At 41.3% G+C, this 24,919-nt stretch overlaps 1 protein-coding gene and 1 long non-coding RNA gene across 8 annotated transcripts in view; one reads left to right on the top strand and one right to left on the bottom strand.

Annotated features, from left to right (window-relative positions):
- The window catches only part of GLS (glutaminase), a 368,780-nt gene that overhangs the window by 66,266 nt on the left and 277,595 nt on the right, over positions 1 to 24,919 (bottom strand). The gene's annotated exons all lie outside the window — the stretch shown is intronic.
- Positions 12,147 to 23,211, top strand: LOC142097824 (uncharacterized). Its single transcript, XR_012678258.1, has 2 exons — positions 12,147 to 13,818; positions 20,330 to 23,211. It is a non-coding gene; the product is annotated as an uncharacterized LOC142097824 (long non-coding RNA).

The raw sequence follows: 24,919 nt of genomic DNA, 5'->3' as shown, positions 1-24,919 counted from the left end.
AATATGCTGAGATAATATGTTTGTTCCAATTAGAATCACTTCTAATAAGTACTAGTTAAAGTTATCTCCCTAAATAGTCAGCAGAGATTGTAACCGGTTTATTTCCACGATTCCCTGTATATGCTAAATGACGGGGATGTATTGCTGACTGCCTATAGTGTTCTAATATATGGGGTTGGGCAGGATATTAAGTCCTAGTTAAAATTAAATGGACAGGATTAATTTTAGTTGTTGAACTAAAATGTCAGATTTAAAAGCATATCTATTAGGAGAGAAGCAGATAGCAAAACTCCGACACGCGTTTCGCTGTAGATTGATTTACCCAGGCAAAAAGGCACTGTGCTAAGAACAGCAATTGAGATATTCACCTCACCCCGACTACTGCACAGCTTTCCTCACTCTGCAATCAGCCCTTCAGTGAAAAGGTCAAGTCAATTAGAACAATTTACCTCACTTGTTTATAGCCTTTATAAAAAGGTTCAGAAAGAAATATACCGACGCACCAGATAATCATATACCCGGTCTATTACTGTAATATTTGTTATCATATGACTGGGTTGGTGCACCCTACACACGTTGGACTGATATTAGCAAAGATAAGTAGAGAGTAAAAAACGTGTATATTAGGGGCACTCAATGATTGTTTATTAATATAAAACATACATTTTATTGATTCATTTAAAACGATAGTAGAGTCCCAAATTAGTACCTTAGTACCACTAGGAGCGAAATAAAACCAAAAATAATAACCAAAATAAATTTATTAAAAAGGCAGAACCAACTGCCTGGCCTCGCTGTGTAGTTGGTATTGAGATTTCCCTAATTATATTATATCTGGGTAATATCGATCATCATGCTGTCCAGGTGTCTGTCATAATAAGCAGATTAACCAGATCAGTGTAAACACTATTTTGATTTGCAAGAAGAAACGTCAAATCCTCTCCTCGGCTTGCCTTGTTAAAGCGAGTAAGCGAAACGCGCGTCGGCGTTCGCCTCGCTGTGTTGCTTATGTGTGACGCATGCTGCCGCTATCTGTAAAAAGTTAGGGAGATATGCTCCAATACATAAAGGGGCCCAAATAGAACAGAGGGGATCTGATATTATATGAGAAACCAATACAACCCCACAGCCTCGTTTATAGGGGATCGTGGCTATAGTTAGTACGTAAAGGATCTGTTTGTAGTCCTTGAGAGGGACTTTAGACTCATATTAAAGGGAGTGGTATTAGCTAGCAGCTATTTTTGTACTCTTTGAAAGAAAGGAGATTACAGTCCTGTAAAACGGGATACTATATAATCACGCTGCCAACTCCTATTATACTAGACAGTTCAGACCAAACAATCTTATAAGCGGGTGAAGGAAACATGATAGCTTTGATTTTGTCTTTAACATCTATGTACTCAACTTTATTAAATCTTTTCTCTCCCTATCAATAAGGTGCGATTGAGAGGATATTATCTATTTGCATTAGATTTATGACATCATATATATGCAAATAGGAACTGCTTGTAATAGTATAGTTTATCTCTCTTGCACATCAAAATAGTGTTTACACTGATCTGGTTAATCTGCTTATTATGACAGACACCTGGACAGCATGATGATCGATATTACCCAGATCTATAATATAAATGTCTAGTGGCGTGTGTTAGTCTGTCTGTGTGTGTGTGGAAAAAATAAAACCAAGCTGCAGCGCCACCTGCTGGGCGGAGTTATACACTGACCTACTAAATTCTTAGTGTGTGTGGAAAAAAAAATTCAGAAAGGGCTGAAATTTGGTATACTAAGATGTTTTTAATTTGTTAATTTCATTTGTTAATTGTGAAAAGTGTTTATAAAGATTTTTAAAAAATATATATATATTTCTTGAAGGAGCAGTGACAGTTGGGAGTAGTTGGTGGTTGCCGGGGGTGACAGTGGGGAGTGGTTGGTGGTTGAGGCCTGGGCTATGGCCCAAATGCATGACAAGAACCTTTTTAACACCTTAAGTAGCTTGATTTGACTAGAATGCATGAGTATCATGCACGGGTTAACTTGTATAATATAATTAGGGAAATCTCAATACCAACTACACAGCGAGGCCAGGCAGTTGGTTCTGCCTTTTTAATAAATTTATTTTGGTTATTATTTTTGGTTTTTATTTCGCTACCAGTGGTACTAAGGTACTAATTTGGGACTCTACTATCGTTTTAAATGAATCAATAAAATGTATGTTTTATATTAATAAACAATCATTGAGTGCCCCTAATATACACGTTTTCTACTCTCTACTTATCTTTGCTAATATCAGTCCAACGTGTGTAGGGTGCACCAACCCAGTCATATGATAACAAATATTACAGTAATAGACCGGGTATATGATTATCTGGTGCGTCGGTATATTTCTTTCTGAACCTTTTTATAAAGGCTATAAACAAGTGAGGTAAATTGTTCTAATTGACTTGACCTTTTCACTGAAGGGCTGATTGCAGAGTGAGGAAAGCTGTGCAGTAGTCGGGGTGAGGTGAATATCTCGATTGCTGTTCTTAGCACAGTGCCTTTTTGCCTGGGTAAATCAATCTACAGCGAAACGCGTGTCGGAGTTTTGCTGTCTGCTTCTCTCCTAATAGATATGCTTTTAAATCTGACATTTTAGTTCAACAACTAAAATTAATCCTGTCCATTTAATTTTAACTAGGACTTAATATCCTGCCCAACCCCATATATTAGAACACTATAGGCAGTCAGCAATACATCCCCGTCATTTAGCATATACAGGGAATCATGGAGATAAACTGGTTACAATCTCTGCTGACTATTTAGGGAGATAACTTTAACTAGTACTTATTAGAAGTGATTCTAATTGGAACAAACATATTATCTCAGCATATTGTACCTACTATGAGTGCAATAATAGAGCCGAGTACAAGAAGCGCTCTAGGGTTTAAGAATGGACCTATTGATCAATAATACTATTGAATCCAATATTAAGCGGTACTAATACTATAATAGAATTAGAGAATGCACACAGCAATTTTAATTCACCAAATCACTTCAACACATATTTCGCTGGTTTTAATAGAATAAGACAATTTTATTATAAATAAGAGTTAAATTTAATTTAATTGTGGTACATATATCAGCCTTTATAAAAGCCCTCAGTTCAACCAAACCTTAGCAGGAAAATAATTGTATCAGAAAGAAGCGTCACTATATTAGGATGAACTAAGGAAAAATCAAATCAAATTTAACTTTTAATTTATGTATTTTTAAAAAGGTTTTTATTCTATCGATTATTAAATGTTTCAGAAAAATATTAAAATATATAGGAAGAAATATGTGATTAGTTAAGTATATTGTAAAGTGTTTTAAACTTTGTCGTAGTCTGTAAGACTTATCGCTGTCCTTACAACTGATATATATCTGCGGGCGTGGAGGAGTTCCCTATATGTCAGAATAGCTATTTCCCTATTTACAGGATAATATTAGCTATTTTCTCTTAATACTAAATTATCTAGCATAATAACCTTTATAAAACAGACACATGCAGGACTACAGCTATGCCTGTGTTTCGGTACTTGCTTTGAACCATAAAGTATAAGGAAACATAATAATCACCTAATAAATACAGAATACAGGATATAATATAAAAATCCAACACAAAAAAAATGGTATTATTAATTTCCCCCTTTTATAATTCGTGAAACCTTTACAGGAGCAAAGTTGTGTTTTGACTGTATATCTGTAAGGGACAGCATGTAACTGTGGTTTCATTTTGGATGCTGCGGTGTTGCTGTGAGCCTGGGTGTGATCACATGAACTCCACACAACTGCAGCTCAATCTGACACCTGCCCTGATTAGCTAGTACTGCTTTAAATACCTGTCAGTTTCACTGAGACTTTGCTGGTTATAGCGCTCACACGCTTGCTTCTCTGTGTTTCTGAGATTTTCCTGATCCTGTTTGATGCTCTGTTCTGACCTCTGCCTGTGACCTGAGCACCCCTGATTGCTGCCTGGTTAGACCTTTTGCTTGTGACCCTGACTTCGTATATTGCTGCCTAGACCGACCCTTTGCCTGTTATTTGACTCTGCCTTTTCATCTGAGAGGCCACCTCCCAGCCGCAGGATCATGGTGCCTGCTATCTGCTCCATCGGACTTATCTGTGTCTGCAGTGTTTCACAGTTCAGATTTACAGCTCAATCTTGCTCCGGCACTTTCCCTTGCACTGTGTTGCTCTCTATCTCCATTCCTAAACAGGCCACAACTGATACTACACAATCCTCTACTCTACACTGCCATATAACAATACTGGTGGAGGTTGATACTGCATTCTGCTGCAAACTCAGTATACCTGCTTAATTTGCTCCAAGTGCATCCTGCATCTTGGGTGCCATAGAGATCTCAGTTCTACATCCCACTTCCAATTCGTCTGTGGTGCCCACCTACCTGAGTTAAGTTACCACTACTCGAGATTAAATCCAGGGTACAACTGCGTATCGGCGAACATATCTGGTTCTATGGGAAAGGGGGTTACTAAAGATGAAGCTCTCGTCAACAACAGGTTCTGGTAACTTAACTCATAAGGTGATTCATGACAATATCTCAATTCTACCTCCTCCAATTCTTCCTCCTCAGTTTTGTCCCCCACAATTCAACCTTCTCCAATACCTTGACTTTGGTTTCACCCATCACTATTGTACCTTTTACAATCCTTTGACTTCAGCTTGTACCTCACTACTAGTTCTCTCAGGACTAAACGGCTTGGCCGAATGTGGCGAGTTTCTGATTGCTTCCCCAGCCAAGTGGGCGTTTCCTGCCAGCACTGTGACAGTCTTTCTATTCAGCACAGGTACAAACCAATTTAATCTATAGAAGTACTTTCTATTGGTTGTTCAATATTTATATACCTCTCTCATCCTACCACCTGTGCTAGAGGTCGTGCTCTGTCTGACCCAATGTATGTTGTTCCTATAAATCCTGCTGGATATTTTACGGACTCCCTATGATTGACGGTTACTGATTGTAACAGGCCTATTAAAATGGCCACTGAGCTCTATTTTTGTTGCATTCATACTTTTCTGTGTGTATTGTAAAATGCATATCTGATAAAAGGCTGGACCGAGAAATCTCCACATATAATGACAGGATGTTGTCTCAGCTGCTTCTGCACATGAGCAAGAATATTAATGTACCAATAACAAGTCTGAAAATATGTTTATACCCTTAAATGTAAGTTGATTCTAAGACCCTTTGTTCTCAGAGTATAAAACTGGAATGCAGCCAGAGAGACCCTTGCCTCATGACTGGACCTTGATGAAGAAAGGTGCCTATTGTTTTTCCAGCTTTCATGTGAATGAGAGGTCCTGAAAATTGACTGCTACTTGAACATATTGGAAGCTAAGTATTTGATTTACTTTTTCTTTTATGATATGTTTAAAATAAAAATAAAGGTAAACGGCACAATAAATCTTGCATTCATGAGTCATTAACTCTTTGAAACCAAAAGATTGGGAGCAGCGAATTGCTGCATGCAGACATTACAAATAGCTCAAGTATGTGTGAATATAGTGATTTAGAGGGATGCAGTTCGGGAATTATGGGGGTTTGCAACACCCATGACGAGATTTTACGAGATAACATGCTGTCTGTGAGAGAAGAGGCTTATCTAGCAAATGATTACATATGCACTACAGATGAGGAAGACAGAATCTAAACAGATATGTGAAAGTATGGTGTTAGAAGATTATTTTGGGGAAATGTTACGTGAAGCCTTGTCAAGTGATGTATTACAAACAAAGAGCGGGGTGTTTGGCAAGAATGCTGTGACTTGTGAGATGGACAGTGTTGCTGCATTCAGAATGAGTCAGAACAAAGAAATGCAATTGGTGTCTTTCAAGGGAGCTGAACTGAGTTATGGTGAAATAGGAGTGGCTTACCCAGATCACGTCACTCCTAAATTCCTTGTTTGTAAGACTGAAGAATACCCCTAAGAGGGAATTACCTTTACATGACACAAAACTACTAATAGTGTCACTGTTGAGTTTAACAATGAAACACGTAAACAAAATGTGTTTTATGAGCAGACCATCTGTCAGGCACCGCCTCCGCACTGTCTTTATGTGTGAGAGGCGGCCGCCTGTCTCTGTCAGGCAGCGTCCTGTTGCCTAGCAATGGGACGCTGCCCTCCACCTTCAGGTTGTCGAGTGAGCATGCGCGGTCCCTGCGGCATCCCATTGTTAGGCATCTGGACGTCCATACTTCCACCCGGCGGTCAGCGTTGACTGGCGATAATCTGCCCACCAATGAGAAGCACCCCAGGGGAATATAAGGGAGACTCTGGCACCATTAGGGTGCCAGAGTATTGGTTTCACCCTGTTTCTGTCCTGTATGTGGCACCTGTTGCTATTTGTCACCATAATGACCTCTAGAGGATGCCACTGCCTGATATTGATGCAACTAATATGGAAGGCGCGGAGTCTAACGCACCCCCAGTATTCACCAGAGACCCCCGCAAGAAAGTATGGGCTTGGTTGCGTGAGGTGCGCAGGTCGCGGTTCTCCCAGTTAGTAATCAGGGCAGTGGGAGAGACAGGATTGGTCAGGGTCAAAAGCCAAACGTTGGTGCAGTACAAAAGGGGTGATCCGAAGGAAATGTCAGAGGCAAGCCGAGGGTCAAATACCGGGTATCAACAGAGCCAAATCGCAGGGCAGAGGAGTAGTGAGGAATGAAGCCAAGCAGTCAGGAACCAAAGAACAATAAACAGGAGGAAGCAGGGAACAGAACGCTGAAGCTGGTTGAACTAATACTCTGACACCAGAGTCATGGAGGGAGGATCTAGAAATACCTATTAGTGGCCCCTGATTGGTGGCAGTGGATTTCGGTGGTCCCATGCACCTGGCCGCCGATAAACGAGGAGAAGAAACATCGGGTCTAATGCGCATGCCACACAGCGAAAAAAGTCTCGGTTGACTAGCAACGGGTCGGACGAGCAGGACAGAGAGACAGGCGTCCGTCCCCAGAACGTAGGAGCATTGCGGGGACGACGCCTGACAGTACTGTTGAAGTCGTATAAATGGATGAACGAAAGTATATTGGTTTAATTTTGGTTTGCCGTGCGTATTGCGAAGCGTACGGCAGGTAACACGTGGCGTGATGCGACCGCACGGTAAAATACGCACGCACACACTAGCATTACAACATTTAGTTTATACAATTCATATTGGTTCCGTTACACTGTAATTTATGAGCAGATAGCATTTGGTTTATTATTTGTTTATATAATATGATTATATGTACATTTTAGTGTTATTAAAGGTTTAGGTTATAGGAAAGGTGTCATGCCTGATATCATATTGAAGCCCTAATCATCAGCAGCTGTCCAGTGCAGTCGGCGAAAGAGATCGCACATTGCATACCTTAGTTATTGATATTAGGGAATAAACCTTTTGTATGATGCTGGCTATGAAAGGAGCGGACCCCCTGGAGAGACGACCCCCTCCTTTGGATTCCTTAGATTGAATCAGTCTATGAACTGTTTACCCTGAAGCCACCCTGTGCCTGGACCTATAGATGCAAGCTACGTCATCTCTATTGTTCACAATGAAACACTGACTGTATATATTAGCTGCATCCCCCACCAGGGTCAGTCTACTCTGACCACAGTTATCTAACAGATACACTGTTCCATTGGGACCCATGGAAGCGCAGCGATTGCAGCGGTATGTATGTATGTAACTTTTGGTATTGGCTGTGCTGTACTGTACTTTATCATAATATAATAATGTAGTGAATTGTTGATTATTTACATCTGTTAAAATAAACCACCATGTGCTTTGGAAACACATACAATTGATTGGGCAATGCTTATTTTAAAACGATAGAATTACTTTAATAATTTGGGGGCTCGAAGATGAGTTACGTTACCGGTAGGTATGCAACGCTTACGTTATTCGGTTCCTCAACAAAGGGTGGATTGACGGACGCGTCGCATAGCAGGAAAGAACGCATTGTGTTTAAGACCTGTGGTTCACTTTGTGTTGAGAGACCGAATGTCCGTTGTTGCATAGACTGAAGGAACGCTAATTTGAATCTAGGGACAAGAAAGAAAAATGTTTCTTTTTATTGTCGTTTTACGTTTTTAAGTGTATTGCATTGCTGAGCGTATGTGTATTTCCGGCTGTGCGTACGCAAACTTCCGGTAGATTTGCCTTGTGGTTAAACAATTGTTTTGATAGTTATACATGCATAGTATAAATTACTTGTGAAAACCTCTGAGACATTATTACTGTTGTTGGGAACTTTTAATTTTCTGCGCAGAAAAGGTGTATAGTGTGTGATTTTATAAATACACTGTTTATTATTCATTGTGCTCAGTTGCTGTCTGACGAGGCGGATTGCCCAACTGAAGGACGGTATACAGGGCAGGTATACCGAATGCGAAAACCGGGTTTTCGCAAAGCGCTACCATTAGATCGCAAGGTTTGCTAATAATTAGTATTGGTAGGCTGTGCGATCTAACCGCATGACAACCATCAGTGCGAAATGGTGAAGCAGCTAGGAGGAATTATGTTGGAAAGGCTGGTTGATTGTATCGACTTTGTTCTCCCAGTTATAATAAACTCAACAGATTTTTGTGGTTTAGCCAGGGCATCGAGGAGCTGATAGCCTTTGGGTCCCACAGTGATAGTTTCTGTGTTAGGGGTCCTTGTCTAAGACAAGAGGAAGCGAGTGGACGCGGCTTGTAGCGAATACGTCCACGGCCAGTAAGAGATCTCTAGCGGTAGAGTGATTGTAGCAATTGTTGAAATCAGTATATCTGTGTTCCGCATAGAAGGTTGTGGTAGCCAGGCTATCTAAGACACTGTTCAACATGGGTGCTAAGCATACGCTAGAGATGGCCAATGTACTGCCTAAAGTAGGCCTTAGGGATTCAGCAAGGTTTTGTATGTGTAATAAATATGGTGCATACGCAACGGCTTATTGCAACACAGGGGTCGAGATGACCAAAGAGTGTGTTAGGCCTTTCCCAACAACAGGGAGTTTTAATGCAGAGGTACTAAATACCGTAAAATATAAAGTACGGTTGATTAAGTCAACAGTACATAATCATTGTTTAAAATCGTGGCAAATGGAAGGTAACACGTGGCAGAGCAGCGAACGCACAGCAGAAGTGAGTGTAGCGAAAAACGCGTGTTCAGCGGAAGTAAGCGTACCGGAAACAAGCATTCCGGCAGTGTGTGTTGCTAAGCGTGGCGAACTGAGCGCAAACACGCCCCCGATAAATTCGGTCGGGGCGGGAAGTACAGCCAATACCAAAAATGTGAAAACTGGAACTAGTAATCTGTATGTTGTTTTGAGGAATGTTAAAAGTAATGTTTCAGGACAAAGAAGAGGGACGGTCCCACCAGCAGGGGCAGCGGCTGAAAGTGGTGAGAATAATGTAAAGGTTAACACAGGGGGAGACATCCATTGTACTGCAGCAGCAATTTCAGCACCTAGTTCAGAACATAGTCATTTGGTAGACTTACATCCTGTCTGCACTACAACAGTTCCCAATGGAAAAGCGGACAGAGATGGTGACGTTCCCTTAAAACATGTAGCAAAGCATGATACAGGCACTAGATCTGAAACATTTTCAATTATGTCTGATTTCCCTAATCCTAGGAAAGATTTGACCAAATGTCAGCAGTTTATTAGATATTATGGTAATATGTATGAGCCAACTAATAACGATTGGCGAGTATTATTGTAAACCTGTCTTCCTCTCAATACTGATATACAAAAGTTCATTAAGGATTGTATGTTGGAGGAGGATGAATCCTTAACCGAGGATGATAATCAGGACAATATTAGACAAATAATCACACGGTTGGCCATATATTTCCCAGTGATAGTGGACTGGAGTAAAATTTTTACTATCCAGCAAAAATATAGTGAAAATGCAACAGACTATTTTTGCAGAGCTCTAATAGAAATGGGCAAATATACTGGGGTACCAGACATAAAAGATAATGTACACTACAGAGAGGTTGCTGTTAAAGTTCTAATGGATGGACTCAGGGAAAACTTGAAAAGAAGGGTGCAAACTTCATTACCATACTGGAGAGGAAGTACTGTAAGTGTTCTCAGGGAGTCAGCTATAGGACATGATAAAAATAAACAGAAGGAGACACTAAGTAATAGGGTAATGATGGTAAGTATCCCAGCACTAGAGGGACTGCACACACGACCACCAGCATACAACCCACATAACAGGAAACCCAGAATAGTGAGATGTTACAATTGCAGAGAAGGACACATTAGGAGAGATTGTAAAAAGGAAAGTGACAATACACATAGGGGTGGGTCACATAGATATCATCCAAGAAGGAATTCACGTAGACTAGAAAACTCACACCTGCCCGCACACGTTATAGCAGCAAATGCTGTGCATGAAAGCAATAATCAACTCGAGAGTTCAGGTCAGACCTGTAATCCTACAACTAGACAAAGTAAAGTTAACCTGTGGTAAGTATTAAGGTGCAAAATGTAGAAAGAAATTTATTTAAAAGGTAATCTTTGTTGATTTTGTTTGTTTGTTTTATGTTGTCACGTTTGCTTTCCTAAATCGCTGGCCGATGGAAAAGAATGGAAATGTTTGTTTTGTTTGCTGTTTTAAGATAACTATCTTGTTTTTCTTCTCACAGATAAAGGGGACACAAAAGGAGTATAGACTTAGTGATCAGAGGGGTGGGATAGAGAAATAGAAAAAAAAATCACTCTTGAAAGACAAATTAACAATAGACAATTGGAACACTCTTTTGTTTTAGGCTGCAGTGATAATTTGTTTGGCTGAGAATCATTATCCAAAAATGAAGTATGTACATACTTTGCTCCAAAATATCGTTTTATGTATTTCAGAGAAAATATGAGTCACTAAGAGTAAATTTTTCATTTTCTCTATAATAAGTTAGGGAAAGTCCGTTGAAAAGGTATGTAGTTGATGTTATACCGAGTTCTTAATGAACAAATGACGGACGACACTGGATGGCACTGTTAAGACCCCCTAGTCAAGTATGGGTTTTGTTTTCATGTGTATAGAAACTGCTGATTTTAAGCCGAAAGGTTCTGTTGTGGAAATACGATTCATGTTTTATAGATTGCATATCTGTTTTGTGTTTTTTTTTTGTTTTATGATTCCTGCCACCTGTACAAAAATGTGCCTTTATATGGAGGCACAAAGGGTGGATAAGAGATTGCTGGAGGTTAGGCATACAGATATGCATCTCTGTATAGAACATTGGAGTAGGATTTTTACCACAAGATACGACATAATGTGAAACCCTAGAAAATGTAGAATTTTCATGTTTTATATTTTTTCACTGTTAGACAGACATGTACTGGATACTGTTATATTTGAAGAAAGTGTTATAGAAATAGACCCCTTTGCCTTTCCCACTTAGTCAAGTAGCTGAATGTGAGGTACTGAGAATGACATGTGAGTTGGCAGAGGGAAAATCGATTGATATACATTGGTCTTCAGCATTTTTCTAGTCTAGGGGGCGATGTTGAGGTGACTAAGAAATCGTTTTATAGCAATACCAGCACATGATTAGGACACTACATAGAGGACTTTATACAGTGACACAGTTACCAACTGAAAAAGCTGCTAGTAAGGTCCACACTTACACACACGAGCATACATGGCTGTCACACCAGGGCGAATGGGACATGTGTTGGACAGAAGAACCTGTTAAACTTGAAGAACTGTAGTAGAGAATTCTGTATAGCTGATACATGTTCTATTGTACCTTGTACCTTTCCAAATAATGTATTAAGTGTTTTATTGCACCTTTGAAGGGCATACAAAAGGTTATCTCCAAGCTCCAGAAGTGTACGGTTTATAGTAAAAGAAGAAATTGTTTAGAGGATTAAGACTCTCTCTTATGATAACTTGTTTAGATCTACAAACAGCGTGGTCATACACCAAGGGGGATTTGTATTACATAACAATGAAACGTGGTACTGAGATCCTGCATATAACATCTTTAAGGTGATAGTTTATTATACTATCAAAGGGTGGACTGTTGAAGTCATATAATTGGATGAACGAAAGTATATTGGTTTGCCGTGCGTATTGCGAAGTGTACGCCAGGTAACACGTGGCGTGATGCGACCGCACGGTAAAATACGCACGCACACACTAGCATTACAACATTTAGTTATTTATACAATTCATATTGGTTCCGTTACACTGTAATTTATGAGCAGATAGCATTTGGTTTATTATTTGTTTATATAATATGATTATATGTACATTTTAGTGTTATTAAAGGTTTAGGTTATAGGAAAGGTGTCATGCCTGATATCATATTGAAGCCCTAATCATCAGCAGCTGTCCAGTGCAGTCGGCGAAAGAGATCGCACATTGCATACCTTAGTTATTGATATTAGGGAATAAACCTTTTGTATGATGCTGGCTATGAAAGGAGCGGACCCCCTGGAGAGACGACCCCCTCCTTTGGATTCCTTAGATTGAATCAGCCTATGAACTGTTTACCCTGAAGCCACCCTGTGCCTGGACCTATAGATGCAAGCTACGTCATCTCTATTGTTCACAATGAAACACTGACTGTATATATTAGCTGCATCCCCCACCAGGGTCAGTCTACTCTGACCACAGTTATCTAACAGATACACTGTTCCATTGGGACCCATGGAAGCGCAGCGATTGCAGCGGTATGTATGTATGTAACTTTTGGTATTGGCTGTGCTGTACTGTACTTTATCATAATATAATAATGTAGTGAATTGTTGATTATTTACATCTGTTAAAATAAACCACCATGTGCTTTGGAAACACAGACACTTGATTGGGCAATGCTTATTTTAAAACGATAGAATTACTTTAATAGTACCCTCTCCAGACAAGAGGCTTCTTTTTTCAGAAACAGAGCCAGAAGACGGGGAGCATGAAGATCATTCTTGTTGACCCAGGATCTCTCCTCAGGACCATAGCCCTTCCAGTGGACTAAAATATGTAGTTTGCCTTGGAGGGTACGCTTTTCAGAATGTGTTCAACTTCAAACTCCCGTCAAGACCAGATATGGTCTTGACGGGAGGAGGAAGGGAAGATTTCTTGGAGAACTCGTTGATAACAAGAGGTTTGAGAAGGGAAATATGAAAAGAGTTGTGCACTCGAAGAGAGGGAGATAACTGGAGTTTGTAAGTAATGGCATTCAACACCTGAACAGTAGGATAGGGTCCGATGTACCGAGGTACAAATTTCATGGTTGGTATTCTGAGTTTAAGATTTCGAGTAGAAAGCCACATCTTATACCAAATATGAAGTACAGGGATATTTTTTCAATGGCGATCTGCGAAGAACTTACAACGGTCTTGAGTCTGTTGTAACTTGGTTTATACCTGGGACCAGATTATAGAAAAATTATAAACCAGGTCTTGAGCTGCAGGTACCATGGAGTCAGGTAGATCTGAGAAGGAAGGCAAAATCGTGTGTCTCCCGAATAAGGTAAAAAAGAAAGAGCTACCCGTGGATTCTTGCAGATGATTATTGTGAGCGAATTCTGCCCAAGGGAGAATCTTACTCCATGTGGATTGTTTTTCAGAACAGAAACATCGAATGTAAGATTCCAAATCCTGGTTGACCTGCTCAGTTTGGCCGTTCTCTGGGGGTGATATCCAGAGGAAAATTTTAACTCCATTCCCAGAAGTTTGCAGAAGGCCCTCCAGAAACTAGAAACAAACTGCACTCGATGGTCAGAGATGATCTCCCGAGGACAGCAATGCAGGCGAAAGATGTGAAGGATGAATAAGGATGGCAATTCTGATGCAGAAGGTAGTTCCTTGAGAGGGGTAAAATAAGCTAATTTAGAGAATCTATCGACAACTACCCATATGCAAGTGAAGCCATGACTAATAGGGAGATCGGTAATAAAATCCATACTCATGCTGGACTTCCTGCCACAGGAAGCGGAAGTAGGATTCCAGTGGGAGATTGTCTCAGGGTTTTATGTATGGCACATATTTCACAGGCCTGAGACCGCCGATAAACTGGGCTAAGAAGCGCCCCATTGCTAGGGTCTAATGAGCATGCGCGCGAAAAACCCAGAAGTCGAGCCGGTCAGAGAGACAGGCGTCCGTCCCCGGCACGTAAGAGCAGTGCGGGGACGGCGCCTGACATTATTGACCCGGTTTCCTCTGACCTTTCCTTCGGATTCTCCTTGGTATCTTGCCGCGGGTTGGGTACGCTTCAACGATTACGAGAACTCTGACACAGACAACACCCGTTTAAACACTTAACCTGCGGCGTCCCGACATTGCCACTTTAAATTAAAATTCATGCAGGTCGCACTGACGTCAAACACCACTGCCGGAGAGCTGGCCATTCGGAAGGAGGTCCTGTCAGCCTTCTGCTGCCATCGGATATCTGCAGAGTCGGTTTTCAGGTAAGTCTATGTAGAATCCAGTCGTTTTTTCAAGAAATTGTTTTTTTTTGTAGGTGTTTTCTGTGTCAGAGTTCTCGCAATCGTTGATGCGATTATCACGGCCTTGCCGCCTGTCCTGATTTCCTGATTGTGGCCTGTTCCTGACAATTCTTTTGGATTCTCCCTTTGTACCTCACAGCCCTCTGGTTCTGACCCGGTTTGATCAACTATGCTTGTCTCTGTTCCTACGCTGGTGGCCGTGTTGGAGAACCATGACCTGCGCACCCCTTGCAGCAAAGCCCAACTCCCTTACGGGGGTCCCTGATGAACACTGGGGGTGTGTTAGACTCCGCGCCTCCACGCATGGCTGTACCAATACCAGCTAGTATCAGTGCGTGACAGTATACTCTGGCCAAGAAGATGAGTGGTCAGGATGAGCCCTTTGCTTGTGATCTTCTGCTTCATCTCATTCAGAGAGTGGACGAGCAAGAGACGAATCAAGCCCAACTCTTACAGTGCCTTCAGGGAGTGGTCTCTCGCCTAGAAACCCTCCAGGGATATTTGCCTGTTAACCCAGCGCCCATGGCAGCTACTGTTTCCTCTTCTGCTGCCACTGTAAGCTCTTCAGCCCCAGGGGTCTATGTATCCCTCCGCCTGCAAAAATTTCAGGGTGACCCTAAGAAATAGAGGCTTCCTCAATCAGTGCTCCATCCAATTCGAATTGACTCTCGAGAATTTTGTCTGTGAACGTTCCAAGGTGGATTATATAATCTCCCTCCTTATGGGTCAAGCTCTGGCTTGGACATCGCCTCTCCGGAAAATGATGTTATACTCCAGAATTCCTCTCATTTTATTGAAAACTTCTGGAAGGTTTTCGATGAGCCATGCCGGGTTTCATCAGCTGCTTCAGGTCTGCTGGCCCTTCATAAAGGTTCTCTAACCTCCGGCCAATATGCAGTACAATTTTGGACACTCGATTCAGAGCTGCGTTGAAATAATGAGGCGCTCGTAGCTACCTTTTGGCAAGGTCTAAATGAATGCATTGAAGACGATCTTCCTTCCGACCTGGACGAGTTGATCTATCTATGCATCAAGGTGGATATTCGCTATAGAGAACGTAACCAGGATAGGGATCGCTCTCGCAGGAATTTTCCTCGCCTGGTTCCAGTTTCAATCTCCCATAGTTTCTTCTGAAGAACCTATGCAGATAGGCCGGTCTCGTCTTTCCCAATAGAAACGTGACATATGTATCAGAAACCACCTTTGTCTCTATTGTGGTGAATCTGGTCATCTCCTCTCTTCTTGTACCAAGAGGCTGGGAAACGCTCCATCCTAGGCGAAGTTAGGGGGGGTCGTCCTAGGATCCAGATCTACCACTCCCTATTCTACTAAAGATGCTGAATTTCTTATGTCTATAGTTCTCCATGTACCAGATGGTTCCAAGCAAGACTCAGCCTTCGTGGACTCTAGAACTGCTGGGAACTTCATATCCGCCGAGTTGGCATCCAAGCTCCATCTCTCCTCTCAGACATTGCCATAGCCTCTGGTGCTGACTGAGATAGATGGTAACCACGTCACCAACGGCTCCATCGACTGCATTACCAGTCCAGTACGTTTGTTGGCAGGAGGTCTCCATTCTGAATGGATGTTTCCTTATTCTTCCACAGTCAATTAATCCGGTTATTCTGGGACTACTCTGGCTCCAGTCACATTCACCTCAATTGGACTGGCATCGTGCACAGATCACCGCTTGGGGTTCTTCATGCAAGCATCGTTGTCTGTCTCCGGTACTTCCTGTCAAGACTTCAATCTTCTGTCTTACCCCGGCTACTCAAATCATCCTCCCATAAGCTTACGCAGATTTCCTGGATGTCTTCTGCAAAGCCACTGCGGAATCATTACCTCCTCATCGTCCTTGGGACTGTCCCATTGACCTTATTCCTGGCAAAAGGATTCCCAGGGGTAGAGTGTTTCCTTTAGCCTTACCCGAGACCTGTGCTATGTCAGCCTACATTTCCGAAAAACTTGAACGCAGTTTTATCCATAAATCTACTACTCCTACTGGTGCTGGATTCGTTTTTGTTAAGATTAAGGACGGTTCTCTTAGACCTTGTATTGATTATCGGAAATTGAACGCCATTACTGTAAAGAACCGCTATCCTCTTCCTCTAATTTCAGAACACTTTGACCGGATTCCTGGAGCTAAAACTTTTACTAAACTCGACCTCAGGGGAGCCTACAACTTGATTCGGATTCGTCAAGGTGACGAATGCAAGACTGCCTTTAATACTGGGGACGGGCATTACGAGTACCTGGTCATGCCCTTCGGGCTGTGTATTGCCCTAGCAGTCTTAAAGGAGTTTGTAAATGAAATCTTCCAAGACCTGTTATATTCCTCCATGGTTGTTTACCTTGATAACATCTTGACCTTTTCCCAAGATCTTCTCTCACATCGTGAACATGTCAAAACGTCTTACTTCGTCTACGAAAGAACCATCTTTATTGCAAAATGGAGAAGTGCCTATTCGAGCAATCTCAAGTCCCCTTCCTTGGCTATCTAATCTCTGGTACATGATTGCAAATGGATCCCAATAAAGTAGAAACCATCCTCAATTGGCCGCAACAGACTGGCCTTAAAGCCACTCAACAGTTCATCGGCATTTGCAATTACTATTGACAATTTATCAAGAATTTTTCTTCATTAATTGCACCCATCACCTCCCTCACGAGCAAAGGGGTACTGGTGAAAGATTGGCCCCAGGACACTATCTTTGCATTCAGATGTCTGAAAGAAGCCTTCTCGGGGGCTCCTATCTTGAAACAACCAGACCAACACAAACCATTTTTTCTTGAGGTAGACGCCTCTTCAGTCGGTGTGGGGGCAGTCCTTTCCCAGGAAGACTCCAGTGGCACATTTTTTCCTTGTGGGTTCCTCTCTAAGAAATTTTCACCCTGTGAAGTTAATTATGGCATTAGTGATGAAGAGCTTTTTCCAATCAAGGTTAGCCCTGGAGGAATTGAGGTACCTTCCGGAGGGGGCTCTCCATCCCATCACGGTCTTCACAGATCATAAGAAAGTTACTTACCTACAGTCAGCGCAGTGTATGAGCCCTTGGCAGGCCCGCTGGTCACTCTTATTTTCCAGATTTCAACTAATCCTGACCTTTCGAGCCAGCTCCAAGAATGTTAGGGCTGATGCCCTCTCAAGGTCTTTTGATCCGTCGGATTCCTGCCCTGCTGCTCCCAGGCCCATCATTAGTCCACTTAAGGTTTTAGCCTTAACTAAGTCCTCACCCAAGACACTACCGGTTGGGCGTTCCTTTGTGGACGTGCATCTTCGTTCTAAACTTTTATCCTGGGCCCATGACTCCAAATTTGCCGGTCACGCGGTCACCAAGAAAACCATTGCCCTCTTATCCCGTAATTATTGGTGGCCCTCCTTGAGCTCTGATGTTCACAAGTTTATTGCTACCTGTGACGTTTGTGCACACCACAAGACTCCTAGGCGACCTCTAGCCGGGCTTCTTCTACCACTTCCAGTTTCAAAATCTCCATGGACAAGCATTTCAATTGATTTTATTACAGATCTCCCCGATAGTCAGGGGTTCAACACCATCTGGGTGGTGGTGGACCGCTTTTCGAAATCGGCACACTTTGTTCCTCTCGAGAAGTTACTTTCAGCTTCTGAGCTCGTTCTCCTTTTTATCAACAATATCTTCCGCCTCCATGTTTGTCCTCTAGAGATCATCTCCGATAGAGGAGTACAATGTATCTCTAAATTCTGGAGAGCCTATTGCAAACATCTTGGTATTCAACTAAAATTCTCCTCAGGCTACCATCTCCAGACCTATGAGCAAACTGAGCGGGTCAACCAGGATTTGGAGACCTTTCTCCATTGTTATTGTTCAGACCATCAGGAATCCTGGAGTGAACATCTTCCCTCAGCAGAGTTCTCTCATAACAACCATCAGCACGAATCCACCCACGTTTCTCCCTTCTTCGCTATCTTCGGTAGACATCCTGTCTTACCAACCTTTTCGAAGGACTTTGGTATCTCTGTTCCTGCGGTTCAAAGTATTGTCTGTGACTTTTCCAGGATCTGGTCCCAGGTCAAACACAGCATGTTGAAAGCCTCTAACCGACAGAAACACTTTGCGGATCGAAAGATATGGACTCCGCGCTTCCTCACCTAATGTACGCTACTGCCTATGGGAGTGGTGAAGGGGCTCGTCCCAATCCCCAATAGTGTTACAGTGAAGTGGTCGGCTCCCAGGCGCAGATGCTAGGTGGGTAAACAACAAATTATGGATAAAAAACAAAATAGGGTATTTGGAAGGACTAAATATTGAATGTTGATGGTGAAAGAACCAGTGGACTGGATATATATAAAAACAGTAATCAGCTGAATATATATATAGTTGATATAGAAAGGTAAGCTGAGGTTTATATTCCGATACATCCGTACTAGAGAGTCCTCATCATTAGAAATGCATGTACCTTGGTCCTTGCAGATGTGTACACAGTGTCTGTGTGAGAGACGCTGGACGGTTCGCGCATGCGCAATAGCGGCATTCCAGATGTAAAAGTTCTTCGTAAGTGAAAGCTCATGAGCGGATGATGTGAGAAGTACAAGTATTTATCAGTGCCTACGTGTTTCGCCCACGTGGGCTTCGCCAGGGAGTGACTCATAGGAATTGAATGTGTTTCCTAAGTTCTCAGTTATAAAGGGTTTGCCAAACACATCTGTCTCCCCCGATTGGTTCTTCCAACGGATTGGCATTAAGGGGGATCAAGATGGGCGGTCCTCTGTTGTTCCACAGTATTGTGTGTAAATGAAAAATAATTACTCCATAGTAAACAAGCTAAAATTTAATGAATACTCTGAGCTGAGTTGTTAATACAAAATAATAACACATATGTGTCAATATTCACAGTCACATAGATATAGACCGTATATGTTGTGGTTATGCAATTCTCAGTCCCAAATGGGAATGAATTGCTTTCAGTTTTTAATAAATTCCAAGCTGCTTTTGGTGAAAAATTGAATGGTTGAAAATACTATTTATTACACAGACAAGTTAGGGTGTAGGAGCTTTTTCCATGGACCCCCAAATTTACACACTAACAGTAAAGTTCAGGCAGGCTGGAAATGGTGGACTGAATATGGATAAACGAGGGGAGGGAGACGGCAAGCTGCATGATATATTGAAAAAACAGCTATGCATAAATATAATGTTACTAAAGTGGGTAATCTAGGGCCTGATTCATTAAGGATCTTAAATGAAGAGGATTCTTATTTCAGTCTCCTGGTCAAAACCATGTTACATTGCAAGGGGTGCAAATGAGTGTTCTGTTTTGCACATAAGTTAAATACTGCCTGTTTTTTCATGTAGCACACACATATGAACTTTAAATTTCAGTGTACAAATAAGCTATCAAGTATTTGTGTGCTACATGAAAAAACAGTCAGTATTTAACTTATGTGCAAAACAGAACACTCATTTGCACCCCTTGCAATGTAACATGGTTTTGTCCAGGAGACTGAAATAAGGATCCTCTTCATTTAAGATCCTTAATGAGTCAGGCCCCTAATCGTGATATTCAGTCCACCATTTCCAGCCTGCCTGAATTTTACTATCCTGTTAGTGTGCAAATTTGGGGGTCCATGGAATAAATAATCTTTTCAAGATTTTTCCCCACACGCAGCTTGGAATTTATTAAAAACTGAAAGCAATTCATTCCCATTTGGGACTGAGAATTGCAGACAATCTGCCCACCAATGAGAAACACCCCAGGGGAATATAAGGGAGATTCTGGCACCATTAGGGTGCCAGAGCATTGGTTTCACCCTGTTCCAGCGTCTGTTCTGTATGTGGTACATGTTACTATTATTGACCCAGCTTCCTTTGACCTTCCCTTCAGATTCTCCTTGGTACCTTGCCGCCTGTCCTGGTTTCCTGATTTTGGCCTGTTCCCGATGATAGTTTTGGATTCTCCCTCTGTACCTCGCAGCACGCTGGATGTGTCTCGGTTTGATCGACTATGCTTCTCTCTGTTCCTATGCTGGTGGCCATCTTGGAGAACCGCGACCTGTGCACCCCTTGCAGCTAAGCCCAAACTCCCTTGCGGGGGGCCCCTGGTGAACATCGGAGGTGCTTTAGACTCCACGCATCCTCGCACAGCTGCGCCAATACTAGCTAGTATCAGTGCGTGACACCTTCATTGCAAAAAATGTCCACTGGTTACCTGATAATGGAGGAAAACACAGTGATGGGGGTGGGTAACACACTGATACTCAACAGCGTGTCGCACACATCAAAGCTCAATGAACATGCAACAACACACTCGCTGATTGGGGAAGTGTCTGATAACAGTGGGCAACAGACAATTACAGACACATTGGCTGGGGGATTATTTAGTGACAAATTTCGATTTTGTGATTGGTAATGAAACTCACACTCCAGTGTATTTCCTGATAAAACCAAATCGGTCAATGGTTTTAAAACAGCTGAAAGATGCACTGTTACCAATGGCAACCACACAACCTGTCATGTCTATTGCTGAAGAAGTCAAAGAAGACATGCTACCAGTTCACAACAGTGGCACAGACAGACTTTAATACACAGACGATGGTACTCTCAGGAGAGGGGACGTATGAAAGGAGAAGACCTCCATGTTATACATGATGTACCGCAACTGCTTGCAGGACTAGTTAAATTTAAGCGAACTTTGCCAATAATATCAGACCTGTTTATCTTGGATTTCTCTATAAGTACATCTCTATGCTGGAAGATATTTCAAGACCGAGAGCAATTTCTGGTACAACAAACTGATAAAGAACTTGTGTGGACCTTTGCAACAGAAACGCAGCCATCTTTATATACTGTCAAACATCAGAGAGGAGGAGAAGGTGCCAGCCAACTGGTTGAACCCAAGGATGTTTGCTATGTCACTGAACAGACTGAAAGCCCTTTAAATCTCTCCACTGCGAATGGGACATTTGAAAAGAACTTGAAGAACAATGTAGGACATGCTGACACCTATATCTTCAATGGTGTGCAAGTAAGTTAACTGTTTACAAAACAAGCTATGCAATTTATCGTGGAAACAGCACGGATTGTGCTAGGGCGTTTGGTGCAAGAATTGTCATGCCAAGGAAAAGCTAAAGCTATTTTACAGCAAACTGAAGCTGAAGGAATTGCATTGATCCAAACCATAGTCAGAGACATTGCAGAAAACTGTTACATTGCCAACTGCTGAAAATGTGGCCTACATTGCTTGATGCTGGAGAAGAAGGCCTTATGACAACTGCATAAATATAACAATATGGATTCATCACTTTCAGCCAGAGGGTGGAGAGGCACCATATTGTACAATCAAACACAAGACTTTTGAGACTATTATTTTTAAACTTTGAAGAAATGACATGAAGTACACTCGTCATTTATATTTCTTACCACCCACAAAACTGCCCGTGTGGATGAGTGAATGTTTTGTGTAAGAACTAGAAAGGTTTAAATATATACAAATTGAGTTTTTAGAAAGGCAGTATATGTTGTGTTAATTGGGGGATGGTAAGAGGTTGAACTTTTAGGAGGTTATTGTTAGTTATATCTGATGCACAAAACACAAACATTTATAATCAGATTGTTTTGAAGAAATGTTTAGAGTGATATATACTATTGGGGATTGGGACGATGTTACAGGTTTTGTATCCTGTTTATTAGAATGTATTAGAACTAGAGAATTGAGGTACATGTAAAGAAAATGTATATTTTTACTTTAGCAGGATTATGCGGTATCAGGAGTAAGCTGTGTATTTTGCTGCATGGCAAAAAAACACTGAAAGGTAGAGGGGAAATTACATCTATAGAGCATTTGTTATATTGTGAAAGATGATGAGACTCACCCTATTTTCTCTTCCCTTTCTCAGGACAGACTATTGAGAAGGATGAAGTTCTTTATGTGGATTTTGAGCCTGCTGATCCCAGTGTTTCCCCTTATGGTGCTTTAATACATCAGGGACTAGACCATGGTGTAATGCACTCATCTATATGCATTACCAAACATTCTGGCGATTACAGGTGGAAGATTGCTAGACTTGTATGGAAACCTTCCCATCGCCCAATGGGGAGATTATGACTTTGAACGAGACTTAGACTTTCTTTGTCATTCATTAAAATGAAAATTGAGTCACATATACTGTGATCTTACAGGACAATTTTACGTTATATCGATTGAATATGTGTAAGTGTCAGGGAACTGGCACCGTGTTTAGTATGAATGATATATTTGTAAGAGTACCAGTACCAACATAATACACATAAAAAAGTGAGGGTGGATTGTAACAGGCCTATCAAAATGGCCACTGAGCTCTATTTTTGTTGCATTCATACATTTCTGTGTGTATTGTAAAATGCTTATCTGATCAAAGGCTGGACCGAGAAATCTCCACATATAATGCCAGGGCGTTGTCTCAGATGCTTCTGCACATGAGCGAGAATATATTATTTCTTATCAGTAATGTACCAATAGCAAGTCTGAAAATATGTTTATACCCTTATATTTAAGTTGATTCTAAGACTCTTTGTTCTCGGAGTATAAAACTGGAATGCAGTCAGAAACACCCTTGCCTCATGGCTGGACCTTGATGAAAAAAGGTGCCTATTGTTTTTCCAGCTTTCATGTGAAAGAGGGGTCCTGGAAATTAACTGTTACTTGAACATATTGGAAGCTAAGTATTTGATTTACTTTTTATTTTATGTTATGTTTATTGTAAAAATAAAGGTAAATATCACAATAAATCTTGCATTCATGAGTCATTAACTCTTTGAAACCGAAAGAACCTCATTCAACAAATGACCCTGCTTGTGAGTGCTACCTGCCTTTTGACCTTAGCCTGTTTCCTGGATTGTCCTTAGTCTGCCTCCAGACCTAACTTCAGCCTGTTCCATGACCTTGTTATGGATCTCTGCCAGCCCTGATCATAGCCAGTACTATGACTCTATCTGTTTGCTGCCAGCCTCTGTTCTCAGCCAGTTTTCCCTTTCTTTGGCTCTTGCTTCTACACTCTGCACCATGATCATCAGTGTCCCTATACTTGTCACTGACTTTGGACCTTTCCTATACATCAGGATCCTCTACTACTATGGGTGAAGTCCTGGGGGCAACAAAGTATTGGTGAATATATATAGAATTCTATAAGAAAGGGGTCCGCTAAATGTGAAGACTGTGCAAAATAGTACTTGGAGTCTCATCAGCAAAAGAGTATGCACAACATATTTATATGACTCCTGGACGGTCAAGGAACCATTAAACCAGGGAGTACACATTGTATTTCCATGTTCACTCTCTGTACTCCACAATTTATTTGTCCTACTCAGCTGTGAGCTGACCCGTAAGGCTCTCACCCATAAAGGGTTCAGACCCCACGATCTTGCTTATCTGGTTGCTCATATACAGAAGAGAAATGAAAACAAATACTAACTGATGGAGGCACACCTTAACAAATAGTGAGAATACCACTTGCAACAATAATGGTGAGAGAAAAATGGTCTATAACTTATAACTGTGCCTTAGGTCTGAAAATTAAAATAATAAACACACACATATAAAAATTTACTTTTATTAATATTCATTTAAAATCCTAAAAAGTAAAATATAAAATCATAAAACGCAGTTAGTATAAATCCGTAATAGCAGTACTGAGTCAATGTCATAAAATATGTCATACTATCAGTACAGATGTATCGTGAGTCTTAAAAAAATCAGGTATATGTTGTAGTCTAATTATGTCTCAATATTCACCTAACACATTAACAGGCATAGCCCATAGCATTCATATACATATACAAAGTGCCTGATAATGCAATCAGGAAGGGAATCTATGTTGTCTGTATACTGTTTGGGCAATTAACCCTCTGTGTGTGTGTATGTGTATATATATATATATTGTTCACATTCGAATATACCGCACGCTGAGAAGAATATTTTGTAAAGATTTGCCTGTGATTATGAATTGCAAGTTCACATACATGTTTGCTTCCGTCTGAGGCTGAAAAGTATAACAGCGGGTGAAAACTGAATGTGGGAGCTAATAATCTCCCTAAAAATCTGAACCAGCTTCACTAGATTAAGCAGCTTCAAGTGATAGTATTAAAATATTGAGTATCTAAGCGTCCGAGAGTTTGATATATTATTTGGCTGGATTAAGAGCAAGGAAGAATTAAATATTGGGTAGAATATATACTAAGTAATCCTCCTGAGCTAATTGGTTCACATGTTTCTCTAAAAACCCAACGTACGTTTTGCTAAATGCATTTGTCACGGGCACTAGGAGTCTTTTTGCCCAGGATATCACCAGATGATGATCTTACCAGAGTAGTGTGGGTTACACCTCTGGTAGCAGGGTGACTAGCGGAACATATGACTCAGCAGATGGTGAGAGGATGCAAATAGAAAAGTCAATGACTAGCAGCAATCTGGTTAATGATTAGGTAGATATGAACACGA

The sequence above is a fragment of the Mixophyes fleayi genome, chromosome 7 (genome assembly GCF_038048845.1).
Source record: "Mixophyes fleayi isolate aMixFle1 chromosome 7, aMixFle1.hap1, whole genome shotgun sequence".
NCBI classification, from domain to species: domain Eukaryota; kingdom Metazoa; phylum Chordata; class Amphibia; order Anura; family Limnodynastidae; genus Mixophyes; species Mixophyes fleayi.
The sequence above is the reverse complement of the archived record's forward strand: the minus strand, read 5'-3'. Positions and strand labels throughout refer to the sequence as shown.